A 20,682-nucleotide genomic window follows, 5' to 3' on the forward strand; every position below is an offset into this window, starting at 1 on the left:
AGAGGGAGGGAGGGAAAGGGAGGGAGGGAGAGAGGGAGGGAGGGAGGGAAAGAGAGACCCAAGCTCACCTGGTTACTACCATGGCCATCTCCAGAGACTGGCAGTGAGGCTGGGGTCCCAGCACACCACCCTGGGGACACAAGGGCTGAGCCCATGCCTGTCCACAGTGCTGGGGCAGTTCTCTGGGCTGCCGCCACCAGGGTGCTTCACCAGCATCATTTCATCCCAGGACACATGATGCAGAGATCAGTGTACCCTCGTGCAGACAGGAAACCTAGTTTCCAAGAAGATGGATCTTGAACCAAGCAGCAGAGCTGAGGAGCTCTGGGTCTGGAAGCCGAGGATCCATCTTACTTCAGAAGCGACCGCAGAGAAACGCAACCACCTTTCTCAGCACAGGACTGAAGTGGAGGTCAGGGAGCTCTGGTTTCCATCTTGCATTCACAGATGTCCCTGGGTCCTTCAGTTCCAGGACGTCCAGTCTCTGCCCTGACTGGGACCCTCTAAAGCAGAAGCGCCGGCTCAGGTATGGGAAGTCCTGGAGTCCAGAGTCGTGACACCTTCCTGGCCGAGCAGTGAGAAAGCAAGACACAGCCTTCTTGGTGAGGTCATGTAGCTTTGAAGCATGTTCTAAAATTTGGATCACTGAATGAAACCCAGCTTTTGATGGTTGCGTTTGGAACTGGAATGGGTGGTCCAGGGAGGAGGAGGCCGTCTCTGGCTGGGATGGCAACGTGTGGGGATCCTGATAAACGGTTCTGCATGGCTCTGAAGAACCGGCTTCCAGGACATTGAGTGAGGATGTTGCAGAGCAGGATTGTTGAATAGGCAAAGTCGGGGTCAACGTGGACCAGGCCGGACAGTGCCTGGCCAAGCCCTGGTGGCCCTGTCTATGTGACAAGCCAGCATGAAAGTCGTCCAGCTCGTCCCTCCTTTGCACGTCTTTCTGTGCTTCCAAAGGATCTGAGCAGAACTTGCAGAAGGTCAAGTGTGAGTGATCCGGTTTGGGTTTATTCTAGCTGCCCAGGCTGGTCAGTCCCAGTGCCCTCAGCCCGCTGCCCTCTGTGACTTAGCTCAGCTGTCGTGAAGCCACTGTGCTCCTAGCCAACAGTTGCGCTGGTGACGATGCACAGAGCTCTCCGGAGCTGGAGCCTTGGTTGGGAAAGAGTAAACACTTGATGACCCTCAGAGCAGCTTCTCTGTGTCCACCCAAAGGGATGTAGGCCACTAAAGACCCCTGGAGTGATCAGCCAGCCACAGCTGTGCAGGCTCCACCAAGTACTGCCCACAGAGGCTCAGGGGGAGAGTTGAGGTCGGTTGTACCGCCAGGCAGCCCGAAGGCCTGGACTGAGTTGAACTGGTAAGTGGTGTCTCCTGAAGGGGACGTGCCAGGGGGGTTCTGAGCACAGAGAGCAGGGTCCTTCCCTCGGTCCACTCCCCTCACAGACACCCTGTACCTGGGCTGCGGCTGGAACCCACGTGGGGCGGGAAGCCTTGGCAATCGCCACAGTAACTCAGGCTGAACCAAGTGTCATGCACCTCTCCAGGCATTTGGAAGTTAGTTAATATCTGGGTGCAGACTCTTTAATGTTCTCATTTCTTTGTTAAGAGTTTTTCTTTCAACTCCTTATATAAGCTTAAAAAAAATAAAGGCAGGGAGCTTATTGAGAATACCAGCTGGCATTGAGAACAGGGTGACGCTAAGCCCCAGAAGTGCCGAGTGCCAGCCACCACCCACGTAGACCAAGGAGGAGGGACTGCAAGCTGGCTCTGGGGCACCAGCTGCCCCCATCCTCAGTGCCACTTCTGTCACCCCCATCTTCCTCGCAAAGCCACCAGGGACTGTGTGCTTTCTGCCCATAGATATCATGGTGGCTCCAACATGGGACTTTAGAGTCAGTATTGTTTTGCTGCTCAAGGCTCTGTGATTCCAAACGTGTCACCATGTCACCAGTGGAACCTGCATGCCCACCAGTAGCCACATTAAACCAAAACGAAACAGTAATTTGCCATTTTGCCTGTTAAACTTGAAAATGGGTTTTTGAAAGAGTACTCACTCCTGGACAGTTTGAAGACACACTCTAGTACTTTGTTATTTGTAAGGAAATTGGTAAAGTCTTTTGGAAATAAATTGCATACACTAACACACACACTGGATAGTAAGTTCATTTATAGTTATATTTTGTCATTAACTAAAACATCATATGACAAGGATGTTAACTGGTGCATTATTTCATAGTTACTGATAAAAAAGTAGCGCAGGAGCCCACCAGTGAGAGTGTCACCCAGCTGTGGGTAAGTTGCTATCTTGTGGATCCTTACATTGGTGGTAATAGGGTTTAGGCAGCAGTGAGGGAGAAAAGCTCAGAGTGAGGTGGCACTAAAAGGTAACCTGAGAATCTGGATACCAGTAGGACTGCGTCCTCTCATGAGACATGTCAGTGCATCGTCAGTGTATTATGTAAGGAATAGGTCAACTGTCACTCAAAGATGCTGCCACTCCAGCCCCGTGTCTGGGGGAACTTCCATGTGATGCGGGTCTCAGGACCCACCATCTGCAGGACCTTGGGCTACTGGCTGGCTACTCATGCCATGACACAATTCACCCTCCCTTTCTAAAGGTTTTCGAATGTTGAGATGAGGCACCTTTAATCACAAATAATAATTTTTAAGTGTGTGAATATAGGCTATTCAAAGAATTTTGAAATTGATTGTGTCTGGTCAAGAGTTGGTGCTTAGTAGGAGACTGACGTTCTTTTCAGTGCATAACACACCTGTCTGAAATGGGGACCTTGCAAGGCAGCAGGTTGCCGTCTGTAAATTCTGCATAAATGCTGGCTGCAGAAGTCATTAGTCACAGGTGCCTCACATGCCCAGAAGGATGGGGCTCTCAGCAACAGGTGACGTCCTCACTTCTCTGCTTACTTTGTAGATGAGAAAGCGGAGGATCAGAGAGGGTGCTGACCCTGTGGGCTGCCGGTGGTGTAGGGGTCAGGGAGTGTGCAGCCGGGGCTCTGAGAAGCACTGTCACGGCTGAAGGGCAGCTCCTGGATACACTGAGACGCAGGGTGGGGGGAAGCAGGCCACGTCGAGGGCTGGGCAGGTGGAAGGGACGCAGGCTCACCTCTCCATTTATGAATCCTGTTCCCAGTGGACAATGTTTCTAAAGCCTTCCTAAATGACAACAGGAAGTCAAAGGCAGACGTTCAAGCAAGCACACCAGCCAAGCAACTAAGGATGCGCTTTCATTCATTTGGTAACACGGGGAACATTCTGGACAGGAGGACACAAAGGGAGATGACTGCCTCCATGCCACCAGGGGCTCAGGGAACACGGGGAAGGAAGTGCACCTGCCACACACAGCTAGGAGCTGGGAGGGGCACCTACGCGTGCTGCACGAGAGGGACGTACCAGGAGACCCCCCAACGCAAGGGGAGTGTCCTTTGCAGGTTTAGGGAGAGTGGCTCACCAGTACTGCCTGAATGTGTCCAGAACCTTCCACACGCCCACTCCTGAGGCAGCGCTGGGTGCTCTTCAGGAATGATGGGTACAAGCAGGGTGCTGCTGAGGCCCTGGGAATACACCCCGGGAGCAGTGAGTCTCCGTCCCCCGGAGCCCCAGGGAACACTGTGCTAAGGAGCAACAAGCCCCCTGCTTGACCAACAATCCTTTGTGAGCCGTCTCACGTCTATCAGAAACGACCATCTCTGGTGCTTTGGGTTCTGAAGCACAGGCGTGTTCCTGGTGGTCACTAGCTGACCAGCTGACCGCTGGAACACTGGCCTCGGCTGCCCCTCTGTATCTCCTGCCTTTTTCTCATCAAATGTCAAATCAACCTTCTGAAACTCCAAATTTCACTGTGGCTCCCAAGGATAGGAAGGCCTGTGGAGTGTGTGTGCGTGTGTGTGTGTGTGTGTGCGTGTGTGCACGTGTGCACGTGTGCAGTGTTTTTCTGGCTAACATATCAGGATCTGTTTAAGCCCTGGCTCTGTGCTCAAATGTCACCCTGCCAGAATTCATTACATCCTGCTTATTAATTAATTAAGTATATTTATACAGAACAGGCTTTGTGAGATGGAGTAAAAAATAACGTTATGAGAGGCATCCTCCAGACAGGATGGCCTGTCTCCGCTGGCCAGCAGGAAAGCAGCGCAGCCTTCCATCCAGGCCACAGGGTGAGCACTCAGATGATACGAGATTCCGCTGCTCAAGGTAGAAAAGTCTAAGGAATCACAGAGGTGCTGGAGCTGGGCGTGGGACAGACTGTGAGATCATGAGTGTCTCACGTGACACGTCCTGCCCTACACACACACACACACACACACACACACACACCTGCACGCACACAAACACATGCACACACACAAACACACGCACACACACAAACTCACACACATACACACACACAAACACACACACATACACACATACACACAAACACACACTCAAACACACACAAACACCCAAACACACACACAAACAACAAACAAACACACACACATACACACAAACACACACACACAAACACACAAACACACACACAAACACACACACATACACACACAAACACACACAAATACCCAAACACACACATAAACAACAAACACACACATAAACACACACAAACACACACAAACACACACATAAACACACACACAAACACACACACACACCTGCACGCACACACACACACAAACACACAAACACACACACATACACATACAAACACACACATAAACACACACACAAACACATACACATATACACACAAACACACACACATACACACAAACACACAAACACACACACAAACACACAAACACACATATAAACAAACACACACATACACACACACATACACACACAAACACACAAACAAACACACACAAACACACACAAACACACACAAACACACACACAAACACCCAAACACACATAAACAACAAACACACACATAAATACACACATAGACACACACACAAACCACACACACACACACACTCCAAAGGTGGAGAGCTGTGAGGAAGCCCTGAGGATTCAGCTGGGACTGACCCACTGACACCAGCCACTGGGCTGGATGCTTCTGTCCCCTTCTCCAAGCCGGTGCCATCAGACTTTGACCCTACCCTCGTGTGATGCCTTGGCTCTCCAATGTGCTCCAGAGGCCATGTGCTGGAGGAGTGGTAGCCAGCCTGGGGCTGTTAGGAGGGAGGCAGTTGAGGCCACTGGGGTGTGCCCTTTCAGGGTGCTGGGACCCACCCCTGCCCCTTCTCTGCTGAGTGGCCACCATGACGTCCTGTGCCCACACCCAGAGTGCAGGACAAGCTATGGTAGACAGCCTCCAGAGCTGCAGGCAGCGAGACCGTCTCCCCCTCTGAGCTTTGACCTCAGCCTTCGGCAGCAGCCCATCCTCAGTGCCCAGTCGGGGACAGGGTAGGAGGCCGGCCCTGCAGGGAGTTAAGCACACCACAGAAAGCGGCACCACGGGGCCCCGCAAGCCCCAGAGGCAGTGTTCCGGAGCGTCAGGCTCCAGGCTGGGGTCCGGGCTCGTCCTGAGTGCAGATGGGCCACAGGACGGAGGCCCCAGTGCAGCTGCGGGAGGACCCCTGGGAGCGCTGGAGTCTGTCCCTGGTCCTGCAGCCTTGTGTGGTGTGGGGAGAGTGCAGGGTCCTGAGGAGGCCTGGAGCAGACTTCCCAGAACAAGACCCAGGAGGTCAGCAGGCCCAAGCATGCGACTAAACGAAGGTTGGTGACACGAACAGGCAGGTGACAAGAAATGAGGCAGGAGATGCCCGAGGTCGGGACTCGGCACCTTTGTCCTCCAGCAAGTGCAGAAATAAAACTGAAGTGTGTTGTGCTTAAAATGACGCGAGGGACACGTTTGTTGAGTGTTTGTTGTTGAGATCCGTGCACAAGCGTTGAAAGTTCCGTCCGACACGTGACACGTCCTGCCCTACACACACGCACACACGCACACACACACACACACACAGTGGAGGGCGTTCATTCATTCTGGCTTCCATACCTTCATGGAAATCACGTCAGGAAATCCAACTTGATTTACTTAAATTCTCTCTAAAACCTGCCTTCTTCAGCGCGGGGTGCGGCTGTCTGTGGCAAGCTGTGCCCCAACAGCAGAGCTGCCTCTGTCTGATGGCAGAGTGCTGGCTGCCCCTTCCAGACGGTGGGAGGCGCCTAACCCTAACTTGATCCTTTTGGAGTACCAGGCAATGGCGGGTGGTCGTGGTGCAGAACCACAGACTGTGGGCTCCGGACGGCACGTGGGCGGCTTTCTTCCCTGATCCTGTAGGACTCTAAAAGGAGGCTGCGGACTTGAGTTTGTCACTGAACATTGCAGTCTTCTCCTGGGCGCAGACTCAGTAGTGAACTTGAGGTCACTCGGGCCTAATGTCCACCTCCTCCCATCAGTGAGACCTCCGAAGCTCCACGCCCGCCGCAGGGGCCATCTGTCCTCCCTCATCTGTTAGGTCAGCGAACCGGCTCTCACACACGTAGCCAGTCACCTTGACAAGAGAGCTTGGCTAGGAAGCCACCAGGCCTTGGCCACTGCCCTGGGCTGCCTCTGCTAAAGGTGACCACAAGAGACCAGGAGAACGGAGCCGTCTCCCTGAACCGCACGGAAGCGAAGCAGTGTTTCAGAAGAGCGTCTGGATTCTTGGGCTGAGCGGGCTCTTCCGTCTGAAGGTGACAGTGCAGAAGCCTCAGTGGTAAAGGGGCCAGCTGACTGCGCGGCCTCTGGATGTCCTCCACCCAGATCTGTCCACCAAGGGGCAGATGGCAGGAGTGTGGTCAAGGCTGCTAGGAGCCAACCTGCCTTGCCTGGCCCTTGCCGTGCTGGGCAGCCTGATGGCACTGCCGGGGGACGGAAACGGCCAGGCCTGTTGGGAGCCCTGTGGAGAGGAGGCTGGCCTCCCTGTGTGCAGCCTCGCCCAAGGGGCGGTTCCCCTGCTCACTGCTGTGACCCTCCCTGCCCTCCTCTCTCCTCTGTCCTTGCTCCTGGAGTCTCAGTGAGGGATGCAGGGCTACACCTTCCAGGGCTCTGAGCGAGTCTAGTAAGAACTTTTCACTCTCAAAGGAAATGGCCACTTTTGTTAATGGTTTTCAAGTTGTTCTTTGTGTGTATTTCCTAAAAGGAAAACTATCTCAATTCCTACAAAACACGTCTTTTTAAATACCCAATGGTGCCCACGTACTGCTCTCGAGGGGGGAAAGAGCCCTGGTGGTGCCTGCCCCTTCCTTAGTGAGCTGGGGTCAGGGCCTGTGTGTGCGCAGGCCTCGTGGCACTGCCTTTCCTATTGCAGGACCTGACATCTTCCGTGGCCACAGCACCCACTCCCTCATCCCCGAATCAAGCACAAGGAAAGGCGGTGACACCTTGGGCAAAGACCAAGCTGTCCACGGACTTGTTCTTTCCTCCTCTCTGTCCTACAGTGCAGTTAGGCCGGTCAGGAGCCTCCAGCGCTGGACTTCACTGTCCTCCTCCATGTAGCCAGGATGCTCCGTGTGTGGCCTCCAGTCCTCTGGCAGGAGGGAGACCCTGCTCCTCACCTCCTGTCTCCTGCCCTTGGCGTGGACCTGGTGCCCAGGCCAGCTTTAATCAGCAGGCGAGGACCATCCCCTGCAATCCTGCTTCCCAAGGGCAGTCTGCCCACCAGGGCTCCCCGAGTCAAGGTCCTGGGCGGGACTCAGAGTTCTGGATGGGCCTGCATTCCCGATTTTGCCAGCTCCAGGGGGTGCTGAAGTTTGACCCAGGACCACATTCAGAATGACCGACCTTAGGGGGTGCCCACAAAGGAAAAGACAGCTGGGCCCCGCATGACCTCTGGGCAGGGCCATATCCTCATCTGGACCACTGCTCTCTGCATTTCTTGGTGAGAGGTGAGCCCCCTCCTCCTTGGCCTGCCATGTTTATAAACATATGTGTTAGCTCTAACCTGTATTTCAATTGGTATAAAAATAGTCACCATGATAGGAACAGTGACAATGAGTCTCATTTTGTGAGTGCTGGCAGCTATCCACTGTGCTCATCCCTTCAGTACTGTAACCTGCAGTCCAGTATCAGATGAATGTATTCACTTATTTACTTTTGGCACTAGGGATTGAACTCAGGGGCACTTAACTATGAGCCACATCCTCAGCCCTTTTTATTATTTTGTTTTTTATTTTCAGAGAGGGTCTTGCTAAGTTGTGAGGCTGGCTCTGAACTGGCCACCTCCCTGCCTCGGCTCCTGAGCCGCTGGGATTACAGGCATGTGCCATCACACCTAGAATACTTATTGTTTTTTTAAATCTTTTACATGTGGAAACTAAGGCCGGAAGTATTGCTGGCTGGTGCAAACCCATACTTTGTAATAGCGAAGACATTTCTAACCAGATGGACCACAGTGGCCATTGAAGCTGGAGACACGGTTGTGGGCTTGGTCACCAAGTCCAGAGTTTTGTCCTGTCAGGTGGGTGGGTTTGGCCCATCCTCCTCGCTGACAAGCTGCGGGATGGCTCTCCATGCCCGTGGGACTCGGGGGGCTGTGCCCTCTTCTCCACACCCTCTCCGCCGCAGGGTCGCAGGCAGGAATCGGCCAGGGCTGCGTGCACCCCCCACGGCAGGAAGCCTGCTCTTCACCACCTAACCTACCAGGTTCTCCTCTTCCTGGGTCAGCTCCTCCTGCTCCTGTGAGCTGTGGGAGAGAGCGGCTAACGGCCACAAGCTAGAGAACGTCCGTCTGCCAGAAGGGACAACCTGCGTGTTTACTGTTTCTCTGGCCTTTGGGCTCCACTGCCCAGCAGAACCGTGCATCTCTCTGGGGGTGCCTCAAGATGCATGGGCCGCACTTGTGAAGCCGTGTGCAGGAGAATAACAGATGGGTCAAGGCGCTTTCCAAGCACGACTCCAGATTAAAAGTCAGACTTCAGACGGCGCATTTCATCAGGTCCAGCTCCGGCAGGCAGAGCCCACACCAGCTCAGAGCTCAGCTCTGTGATTTTTGTGACAGAATAGCAATGACATTTCTGCTTAAGCCCCATGACCTTTCTCAGGGAGCTGCATGTCACTTGTTCTGTCCTTTCCTCTTTACCCTGGAGGTCACCTTGCACACACAGCCGTGAGAGAACTGGAAGGGCAGGAAGGGGAAGGGAACAGTCAGGCAGGGGAGGTGTGCAGAACCGCAGTGGACAAGAGAAGTCCTGGGGAGGGCTTCGTCGGTGTCCTGCAGGCCACGTGGGCATCTCCAAGCCAAATGTGCCGGGCAGTGCTGTTGTACTTTCTGATGATCGAAGCCTCATTCTTGGGATGTAGACGTCAACAGGGGCTGACCTCAACGCCTTCCTCTTCCTGGGCTCCATTCCTGGCTCTCCTCCTCCCCAGCCCTGCTCAGCTCCGCCGTGGGCTCCTCTGCACCAGTGGCCTTGTGGCCACCCTCAGGGACCTGGAGACTGGGCTGCACTTGGGGGTGTCCGCTCCTCACCATTCCTCTCGGGAGGCCTGGAGGAGCTCCCTTCTCAACCAGAGCAGCCGGGCCCAGCTTTCCTCCCTTCAAATTCCACCCACCCTGATGGAATCCAGGATCTCAGATGAAGCCACTGTGGGTCTTAATCAAACCACTCACTTGCATTTCAATACACAAAGGAATTTTAGATAATCTGGTTGAAATTTTAAATATTCTGGCAGAATTAGACAAATATTTTTAAACACAGAAGTCTTTCCCAGAAATTTGATCATATGAAACTATGTTCAAACTGAATTAGGACGTTTTCTTAAAAGAAGGAGGGAGGGAGGGAGAGTGGGTGACTTAATTTTGATATAATCGGGCTTAGTTTGATCACAAGTGCCTGTTCTATTTCATTTGCATAAATAATTTAACAAACCTCATTAAATACCACTAGGAAGTATAAACGTACTTTAAAAACTGGGTAGAGCAAGGGTCCTAAGTTTTCTCAAGTTCCCTAATTCTAATATATAATGCAGATGTAAAGGAGGCTCAGAGCATGAAGTGGGATTGCAGGACCCTGACAGGAAGGGACTGCTGGTTAGCCCCTACGGAACCCAACGGCCAGCCCACAGGCCAGCGCTGTTGGCAAGGACGTGTTACCCAGCAGCAGCTGAAGGACTTCTCCACAGCTGAGAAATTCCGCCACAGGCCCTTTAATTGACGTGCATATGAGGTCAGGGACAGATTGAGCAGAATCACAGCATGGGATCCCTGAGTCACCCCACATCTTCACTGTGTGGACTGTCAGGTGATGTAGGGCAGGGCTGTCCTCACTTCCTCTCTTCCTGTGTCCCCTTTGAGGAGGCACCTTTGGGGCAGTGTAAGCACCTGGGAGGGAGAATTCAGGGATCAGAGGACTCGCAGCCAGGGCCCAAGGCAGAGCAGGGGCACAGCACCCTTGTGGGCCTGAGAACCCAGGACAGCCCACAGGAGGCCTCGCTGGAGCCCCGAGCTGAAGGAACCTTGACCCCAGACACAGTCCCCTCCCCAGCACAGGGCATCGTCAAGCTCTGCAAGCTTGGAAAATGCAGAGTCTGTCCCCAGATTTGCTGGATCAAACTCTGCATATAAAAAGCACCTGTGACCTACAGGGACTTTGTGGGTCGCAGTTGTGGTCAGGAGGGCGGTTCTCACTTTGTCTGAATGTCATTGTCAGCCAGGAGTTTTGAAAAGGTGCATTGATGTCCAGGGTCATGCACCCAGCGCCCCACTAAAGGCCCTGAGAGGCGGAGCTGCAGAGCGCCCAGGCACCAGCCAGTGCTCGGTGGCAGTGTCACCGGGCTGGAGCGGCTGCTGCGCGGCCTCCAAGGCAGACCCAGGCACAGCAGGTGGGTTCCAAGACTCCGGGAGCACTCGCCTCTCTGGCCGGTGAACTGGAAGTCCTGGGAGCAGCCGGCTGGCCGTGGTGAGCCTAGGCAAACTTCAGAGCCTGACCCTTGAACGCCTGGAGGCCCCGGGCTAAATGAAACCCAAGAGGCTCTGGACCTGCAGGGGAGGGCGCAGGAGGACAGGAGAGGCCACAGCTGGAGGAGGGCTGCTTGCTGGGGAGTCCAGGCAGCCTGCGGGATTCATGAGGCAAGGCCAGCGGCGGGTGAATTGACTTACAGAAGTGCTTTATGGTTTTGTCCGGTCCTGCCCGGGGTCTGCCTGGCTCTGCTTGGAGACAGAATTTAAACCCAGAATCTGTCACTGATGGATATTACAGTCCCGAGGTATTCTCACTATATCCACTACAACGTTTGGGCCAAGTTCCAATCAGAAAATTACTTTCTGTTGACTGTAAATTTCACACGCCTAACATGAAGACTTTTCAGAACACACATTCTCTAAATTGGCTTTGGGTCCTGCCCGGGACCAAGTGTGACACACACCCTCAAATGGGCCTCAAATCGAGCCACAGCTGGGGCTGAACATATTTTAATGACAACACACAGCACCCGGGTCATCGGAGAGCCTCTCCCCGCTCACATGATGCATGTGCTGCTGGCGTAGAACCCATGACTTACGCCCCTCTCAGCTTTGGGAGGGTCGGGAAATCTTTTTCACTTTCAGTCTGAAATTACTCTGTGGTATAAATTATTACTCACAGTTCAACACTCACTGCGCGCAGCCCGGAGGTGCCGCCTGCTCAGAGGCTCTGTGATTGACGGCGAGGCGGAGGGCAGACAGCCTCTGAGCAGCGCACACAGGCCTGCTGTTCCCCACACGCCCAGGGAGGAGCTGGCCACAGCAGAGCGCCTCCAACCACGCCCAGGCGTCAGGCGTGGGGGACCCTGCAGGGTCCGTCCTGCTCAGCCGCTTCTTCATGCTGGTTTGGGGCATCAGGAGGCAACCATCAGGAGCTGGGTGGTCAGGAGGCAGGCACTGGATTCCAGAGCTGGTCTTCCCTGGCTGACCTTCAACGTCCTGGGTTAGACGGCATGACGGAGACCTCATGCTTCCTATTTATCTACACGTTACTGTTTCACTGGAGTAAAATTAGCCATGGAGACGTGGTGTGATAATGCGAGGGACATTCCCTAGCCGCAAGGATGTCAGAAAACAGGACGTTCTCCTAGGCATTCCCTCCCAGAGGGGCCCAGCGTGTGCTCCTGGCCTGCTCCCCAGGGCTTTGGACAGCAGCCTCCTGGACCTTTACAATACCACCACCTCCACCTGCCAGTGGGTAGGATTCTGGGTACATTCTTACCCCAAGAAAATGACAGAGGTGCCGGGTGGCTGGCCTCCTCAGAGCTGAAGGGCCTGGTGGGCCACTGTTGGCCAGGAGAGCAGAGAGGGAAACCACAGGCGGTCCCCCACTCCTGCGACCTCCTGACCTGCCTCAGCCACAGCGGGCACGGCCCTGCAGCCTTAGTTGGGCCGAGCGTGTGCAGAAAGACGAGGTGTTGGGCTGAAGAGAATGGCAATGGGTGGGGGTCGTTGTCCACCCAACTAGTATCTCCACGACCTGCACATTTGCATTAGGAGCGCTGCCCCAGGGCTGCACGGGTCTGCAGAGTGCTGGAGTTGAGCCCAGCGAGCAGTGACTGGACCACGGGGCCTGAGCACCTGGCACCCTTCAGCGACCACCAGCTACCCTGTTTGATGAGACACCTGACCATTAAGGACACTTTGCTTCTGCTGCAGCTGGTGAAACTAGCCTCACACACACAGAATGCAGCACTTGGGCCACAGGGAGACAGGTGCCTCGGGGTGGCCAGGGTGACAGGCTGCAGTGGCTGGGAGCTGATGAGCCTTGGGGGCTTTTAATTGAGGGTCACCTTCCCATAAGCCACTGTGCACATGGGCAGAGTTCTTGTTGTCTTTTCTTTTCTAAATTGACACTTTAACCTTGACTTTAATCCCCCCTGTTTCGTTTGTTTTTGCAGTGCTGGGGTTCAAACCCAAGGCCCTGCCGGTGGTAGGAGAGAGGTCCACGCTCCTGCCCACCTGCACTCCCTGGTACTGCGGAAGGCCAGTTCTTCTTTCCCTGTTCTGCAGAGACAGAGCTCCGGGTCCCGGAGGAACCGTGGCCTCTGGGGCTCTCACATGGGCCGTGGGAGATGTCCCATGAAAGCACTTCCCCACGACCTCTGGACTCCACGTCCCTTCTCCACAGGTCCACTCTTCCCTCTAAGACACACTTGAAAGACCTCACTGTCAGGTGACTGCCGGGATCCGGGGCCCGGGGTTGCTTGATGCGGAGGCTTTTCAGGGTGAGATGTGGTTCTGCAGCACCTTTGGATGGACTCCTGCTCACAGGAAGGCAGGAAGAATAGAGCCCCTGGGAGCACCCCTCAGAGCATGCCAGGGGTTTCTGGCACCCTGTAATCTAGGAATTTTAAATGTGGGAAACACTGTAACAATACAGGAATGTCATAACCCAGCCACGTGTCTTAACGGCAGGAAGCATCCTGAGAAACGCACCACGAGGGACCTCTGCACTGCATCAGCAGCACAGAGTGTACAAACCACCTGGCCACGGGGCCAGTGGGCGGGGCGCCACAGGCGAGCAGGCCTCCTCCTGTTGACATCTGCACAGCAGTACAAGACCCTGAGCTGTGAGTGGTGCACAAGGCCATGTGCCACACAGGGTTCCAGTGACGAAAGTGCACTGTGTAACATGTGGCCCAGCACACGTGGATGGTTGACATAAGCACACACTGAGGATCTTCCTAGAGTCGGGCACTGTGGCGCACACCTGTAATCCCAGCGCCTCGGGGGCTGAGGCAGGAGGATCGTGAGTTCACCATCCTCAGCAATGGTGAGGCACTAAACAACTCAGTGAGACTCGGTCTCTAAATAAAATACAAAAAAGGGTTGGGGACATGGCCCAGTGGTCGAGTGCGCCTGAGTTCAATCCCCGGTACCAAAATAAAGATTTTCCTAGAGCACTCAGCTCAGGACTTGCTTTCTTTGTGAGGACACTGCTCACAGGTACCTGCTCTGAATACCACGGCGTGTGAACAGCAGGGATTGTCCAGGAGCACGCGCCTTAGAAGTCGGCTCTGGGGTGCTGAGAACAGGGTAGAAGGCAGCAGGAACGAGGGTCCAGGAAGCCTCTCCAAGACCAGGACTAGGCAGGGGCGTGAAGGACAGAGAGCACCTGGGGCTGGGGGCAGGAGAGACCTGGAGGAACAGGGAGGTGCCGACATTCTGGAGGTGGGTGTAGGGGACCCGATGTCTTCAGAGTAGAAAAGAAGACCAGGATTTGGCCAGGAGGGATTTTGTGGGCAAAATTGTGGCCCTTTTATTTGATTCCGAGCCCCTGATGGTTTTAATAAAGGAAGCGTGGATCTTTGTTTCTCTCTGGAGAGCACGGGACATCATGCACGTGACCTTCTGGCACGAGCCTGGTAAATCTAAGCCTCTGCCATTTCTACCCAGGCAACGCGACCCAGGACCTTTTGGGGACGGTGCTACGGGGAGGTCCGAGTTGGTGTTGCTGTCAGGAAGGGAGCGAATGCAACGCTGCAGGTGAGGCAGCAGGGTCTTTCTGGGTGGCGAGGCTGGCGCAGCCCGCGGTGTGGGCCGAGTGAGCGCTGTCTGCTGAATACCTCCTTGCATTAGCAATGCTCCAAGAGTGGCCTCCGGAGTCACCTAAGTGCCAGAGGTTCACAATGCAGAGCTCAGGGGGGCATCAGTGACAGTCGTGGGGATTGTTCAGAGAGGACAGAGGCCTGTCTACTCACCGCTGTGAGTGAGGGGCCAGCCGTCTCCTGGACCAGTCAGGTCCACGCGAGGAGAGTGCGGAGGGACATCACCAAAAGCCAGAGCCAGACCCGAGGTGGGGCTGCAGCCAGGTCGGGCGGAGCTGCTGGTCCCTGGAGGGGGGGGGGGGGGCTTCACTCACACCAGATCCAGCTGTGCCAGACTTTGTCAAATGTGTCCTGTATGATTTTGGTTTGTGTGGCTGTAAGATTCTAAGGGCTCTTGGAACAAGAAGGCAGACCCAGGTTCAGAAGATCGCCATCATCACACATTCCCAAGGACATCACAGGTCTCACACAGCTGGCACTCAGGGGCGGTGCTGACGTCACTCAGATGCGTCCTACCCAGAGCTTCAGTCAGAGGCAGCGACTCCCAGTGGAGGGGTGGGGTCCAACTGCAGGTTAAACGAAGGTGGTTCAGTGTGGGAAGGAGGGGCCAGTCAGCCGGAGCAGGAGCAGAGCCGACAAGGGTCACGGCCACCCCACCACCAAGCTGAGGCAAGGCCGTCCTTGGGGAACCCTCCACGGGGGTCTCCAGCACACGACACGACGCAGGGGCATCATCCCAGGGACTCATCTCCTAATTCAAGTTTCCAGGATTGTCATCTGAGTTTCAGAGAAATGTAAGAAAAAACCAGGGTCGAGTATGTCTGTGGGAAGGAAATCATATCCTGAGATTTAGCCTCAACCTGGGTTAACATCTCATTCACTTTTTAATTTCATAAATTTTAATAGAAATATTGTTCAAGTTTTTGAAATAAGTGATCCCATGTTAACAAATATAAGAAATTAAAGAACATGTTAATCAAAGCTTCTCGAGGTGCAGAACATTTATGGGTTTAGAAACTTTGTGGCACGGGATCATTCAACGTGCTACTGACTGTATACATTTTAACGCAGTCGTTCATGGGAGTGACTTGGTCTGTTGTGCCGCTGTAACAAAATACCACACAGCGGGTGATTTACAGACTAAAGCAACCTATTTCTCATGGCTCTGGAGGCTGGGGATCCACACCCACTGGTGTATCTTGAAAGGGTGGTCTCTTTCCAAAGAGGCACCTGGTTTCTACAGCCTCTGGAGGAGACAGTTGTGGTGTCCACAGTGGACAAGAGAAAGAGGCCACCCTGTTCCCTGGACCCCTCTGTAAGACCCTGATCCACCAGGGCAGGTTTCTTCATGCTAATCGTTTGCTAAAAGGCCTTACACACAGAGGATTAGGTTTCAAGCTGTGAGTTTGGGGGAACCCCGTCTGCCACATCAGGAAGCTTCTGATTTTTTTTTCAGAGAAGAGTTCCCTTTACAGGACTTAGATTGCATCTGCAGCGGAGGACATCTCCTGTGCTTCAGTGTAAGCCCGCGTCCTTTATCCTCACATCAAACCCTTGATGTCTGCTCTCTCTGGGCGTCCTTCTGCCCCCAGTCCATCAGCTCTACCATGCTGTCACATTGGGTCTGGGCCCCTGTCACCACTCCACCCAGTCCAGCCCCAGCCAGCATGGTGACTCACCGGGCCAGGCAGCAGCCTGCGGCCCCTTTCTCTCTGCCCCTCTGCAGCGCAGCAGCATGACACTCGTACACTGTGAGCTTGCCCACGTCACTCCTCTGCTCTCCCCTCCCCGTCCTTCCTCCCCTGACTCACCAGCGTCTTCCCAGGCTGGGCGGGCCCAGAAGCACAGACGCACTGGACCCTCCTCACACGCAGGCCCAGCTCTCCACACCCACCAAGGCTTTCCCAGGGCTTCCTGTGTACGTCCGTTCTCTTGTTCAAGTCTCTGCTCAAATCTCACCTGATTGGAGAGGGCTTCCCCAACAACAAATGCAAAATATTTAATACAGAAATACAAATGCAAAATCCTGTCAAGTAACTTCCAATTCCAAAATAATTTGTATGATCATTTATTTAAATAGTGCTATTTAAAATATCTTTAAAATGATAACTAATGAACTAATACAAGGAAGTACACTGAATCGTGTAGCGTTTATTAACTGATCACAAAGCGCTCACCTGCACATGGTACTCTCGCTAGCAGGGCACGCGGGCGCGAGGGGCCACACTCCTGCCCACCGTCCACTTTCCAGGTTTCCCAAACTGCCTCTGACCCTGTGGGTGTGCACCTGGGTGTCACTGTGTGTCAATTTTCTATTGCTAATCATGGTGACTGTTGGTTGGTTCGCTTGCTGTTTACTGCGGATGGGAATGCCTCTTTGGGACGTAACTCTGCAGACGCTGCCTGTGTTGGCGTTTGTGTTTTGAGTGTTGCTGTTTCCTAGTTGATGTCTAGGAAGTCTTTATCTATTCCTGTACTCTCCACTTTCCACCGATGCACTGAAGGCTTCCTTCCCCCCACGACTCACCTCTGCATTCTGCTACGGGGGAAATTGGGATTTCCCTAAGCTCCAACGACTTCTTCTCTTTCATTGCTGTATTTCTTTTGTCCTGTTCAAGGCCATTTGCCCACAAGTTTGTGAATAGCTTCTACATTGTCTCCCACAAACTTCATAGATGCACGTTTTATATTTGGGTCTATAATCTAACTGCATTGATCGGTACTTGTTTAGTGTTATATAAAATTGGAGCCACATTCCTTTTTAGCATAAATATTGAAACTGATGCAATAAATTTACTATTCCTCTGTGACTCACCACACACACACATGCACACACACACACATGTGCACACACACTTCTGAGATTCTGATTACCATTGGTAATTATTTAAATTCTATGGGGAAGTTAGGAAAGTCTTGATGTCTTCATAATTCTGTATTATTTCAATTGGTGAACTTGCTCTATTCATTAGAAATTTGGTTTCTCTCAATATTTTAGAGTTTTCTTTGTGGGTATCTTGTGTGATTTTCATATAATCAATCATTTTTTATATAAACTTCAGTAGCATTTACAGAGAGTATCAGTTTCAAGAGTATTTTTAGCTGGTGTGTTGATGTATAGAAGTGAAGCCAATCTTTGTGTCTTGCCCCTATGTCCACAATGTCACTAAACACACTGGGGTCATTACTAACCCGTGCGCTGTTTGGATTTCTTCTGCATGGGGTCAGTCACCTAATGTATAAGTGACCAGTCCACTTCTTTACTTTCCACCCTCGTCTCACTGAAGGGGCTGAGGCCTGCCCACAGTGACACATGCAGTTGACCACGAGGCAGCCTGGTCAGCCTGGTCAGAAGGAACCTCAGCTCCACGGCTGCACTCCACGTTCTTAGGTCAGGTCGGCTCTCCGCCCTCCCGCTGAGGTGCTTCTCCTCCAGCCTCAGGGTCAAGTTGACTGGGAACGGTCGCTGCCTGTTTTCAAATGATTTCTCATTTATGGAGATGGTCATACTAAATTCTTCTTTTTCTGATAAGGCAGGATAATGGCATGATTTTCAAATTCTCATCTATGTTGCATTTCTGAAATAAACCAAATTTGTGCAATGTACTTTTACTATAAATCTAATAATTATTATTACTATAATTGTTCTATGATTCTCTTATTTGAGTAAGCCTGTTGCTAATTGATCAAATTTTAGGAACTCTTCAGTAAATCCATCTGGAACTACAGATTTCGTTGGGAAAGTTGTCTCTCGTGGATTTGGTTTCATTAGCAGTTTCATGATTATTTGGGTTTTCAATTTTTTTACCAAGTGAGTTATCTGACTGCAGTGAGTTATCTGCATGCATCTTTTCCTACTACCATTTACTGTTAAAATATTCTATTATTGATTATTTGTATACTTTCTCCTCATTTTCTGGATTAGCTTGCTAGCCATTCATCAGTTTTATTAATTCAGAGAGCTAAGCTGCAGCTTTGCCCTCTCCCTTACCTTCTCTGCTGTGTGTTTGTTATAATTTTTCTATTATCTCCTTTCATCTTTTTTTTTTGGTTGAGTCATGCTTTTAGTTTCCTAATTTCTCTGGATGAATACACAACTCCTTGGTCTGTAACATTTCTTTTTAAAAAAAAAATTTTATTTTAATTTGTTATACGTGACAGCAGAATGCATTACAATTCGTATTACACATAGAGCACAATTTTTCATGTCTTGGTTGCACAAAAAGTAGAGTCACACCATTCGTGTCTTCATACATGTACTTAGGGCAATGATGTCCATCTCATTCCACCATCTTTCCTACCCCCATACCCTTCCCTTCCCCTCCCTCCCCTTTGTCCTATCTAGAGTTCATTTAATCCTGCCATGCTCCCCGTCCCAACCCCACTATGAATCAGCCTCCTTATATCAGAGAAAACATTTGGTTTGGGGGGATTGGCCAACTTCACTTAGCATTATCATCTCTAACTCCATCCATTTACCTGCAAATGCCATGATTTTATTCTCTTTTATTGCTGAGTAATATTCCTTTGTGTTTATATATCACATTTCTTTTATCCATTCATCCACTGAAGGGCATCTAGGTTGGTTCCACAGTTTAGCTATTGTGAATTGTGTTGCTATAAACATTGATGTGGCTGTGTCCCTGTAGTATGCTGATTTTATCCTTTGGGTATAGACCAAGGAGTGGGATAACTGGGTCAAATGGTGGTTCCATTTTCAATATTCCAAGGAATCTCCACACCGCTTTTCATATTGGCTGCACCAATTTACAGTCCCACCAGAATGTATGAGTGTGCCTTTTTCCCCACATCCTCGCCAACACTTACTGTTGCTTGTTTGCTTAATAGCTGCCATTCTGACTGCAGTGAGATGAAATCATAGAGTAGTTTTGATTTGATTTCTCTAATTGCTAGAGATGTTGAACTTGTTTTCATAGATTTACTGATTGATTGTATATCACCTTCTGAGAAGTGTATGTTCAGTTCCTTAGCTCATTTATTGATTGGTTATTTGGTTTTTTGATGTTTAGCCTTTTGAGTTCTTTATATAACCTAGAGATCAGTGCTCTATCTGAAGTGCAAGTGGTAAAAATTTGCTCCCAAACTGTAGGTCTCTATTCACCTCACGAATTGTTTCTTTTGCTGAGAAGAAGCTTTTTATTTTGAACCCATCCCATTTTTTAGTTCTTAATTTTAATTCTTGTGCTATAGGAATCTTATTAAGGATTTAGGGGCCTTATCTGACATGATGGAAATTTGGGCCTCCTTTTTCTTCTATTAGACGCAGGGTCTCTGGTATAATTCCTAGGTCCTTGATCCACTTTGAGTTGAATTTTGTACATGGTGAGTGATTTCCAGTTTTCCCAGCACCATTTATTGAAGAGGCTAGCTTTTACCCATGTATGTTTCTGGTGCCTTTGTCTAATATAAGATAACTGTAATTATGTGGATTAGTCTCTGTGTCCTCTATTCTGTACCATTGGTCTACCAGTCTATTTTGGTGCCAATACCACGCTGTTTTTGTTACTATTGCTCTGTAGTATGGTTTAAAGTCTGGTATAGTGATGCCACCTGCTTAATTCTTCTTGCTAAGGATTGCTTTAGCTATTCTGTATCTTTTTTTCCCAGATGAGTTTCATGACTGCTTTTTCTATTTCTATGAGGCATGTCTTTGGGATTTTTATTGGAATTGCATTAAATCTCTATAGTGCTTTTGGTGGTGTGGCCACTTTGACAATATTAATTCTGCCTATGTAAGAACGAGGGAGATCTTTCCATCTTCTAAGGTCTTCTTTAATTTCTTTCTTTAGCGTTCTGTAGTTTTCTCTGTAGAGGTCTTTCACCTCTTTCATGGAGTTGATTCCCAAGTATTTTGAGGCTATTGTAATTGGGGTAGTTTTCCTCATTTCCCTTTCAGAGGATTTGACACTGATGTACAGAAATGCCTTTGATTTATGGGTGTTGATTCTGTATACTGCTACTTTGCTGAATTCATTTACTAGTTCTAGAAGTTTTCTGGTGGAATCTTTTGGTTCTTCCTGATATAGAATCATATCATTGGCAAATAGTGCTAATTTGAGTTCTTCTTTTCCTATCTGTATTCCTTAATTTCTTTCATCTGTCTAATTGCTCTGGTAGAGTTTCAAGAACTATGTCAA

This window comes from Marmota marmota, unplaced genomic scaffold, assembly GCF_001458135.2.
Source record: "Marmota marmota marmota unplaced genomic scaffold, marMar, whole genome shotgun sequence".
Lineage (NCBI taxonomy): Eukaryota > Metazoa > Chordata > Mammalia > Rodentia > Sciuridae > Marmota > Marmota marmota.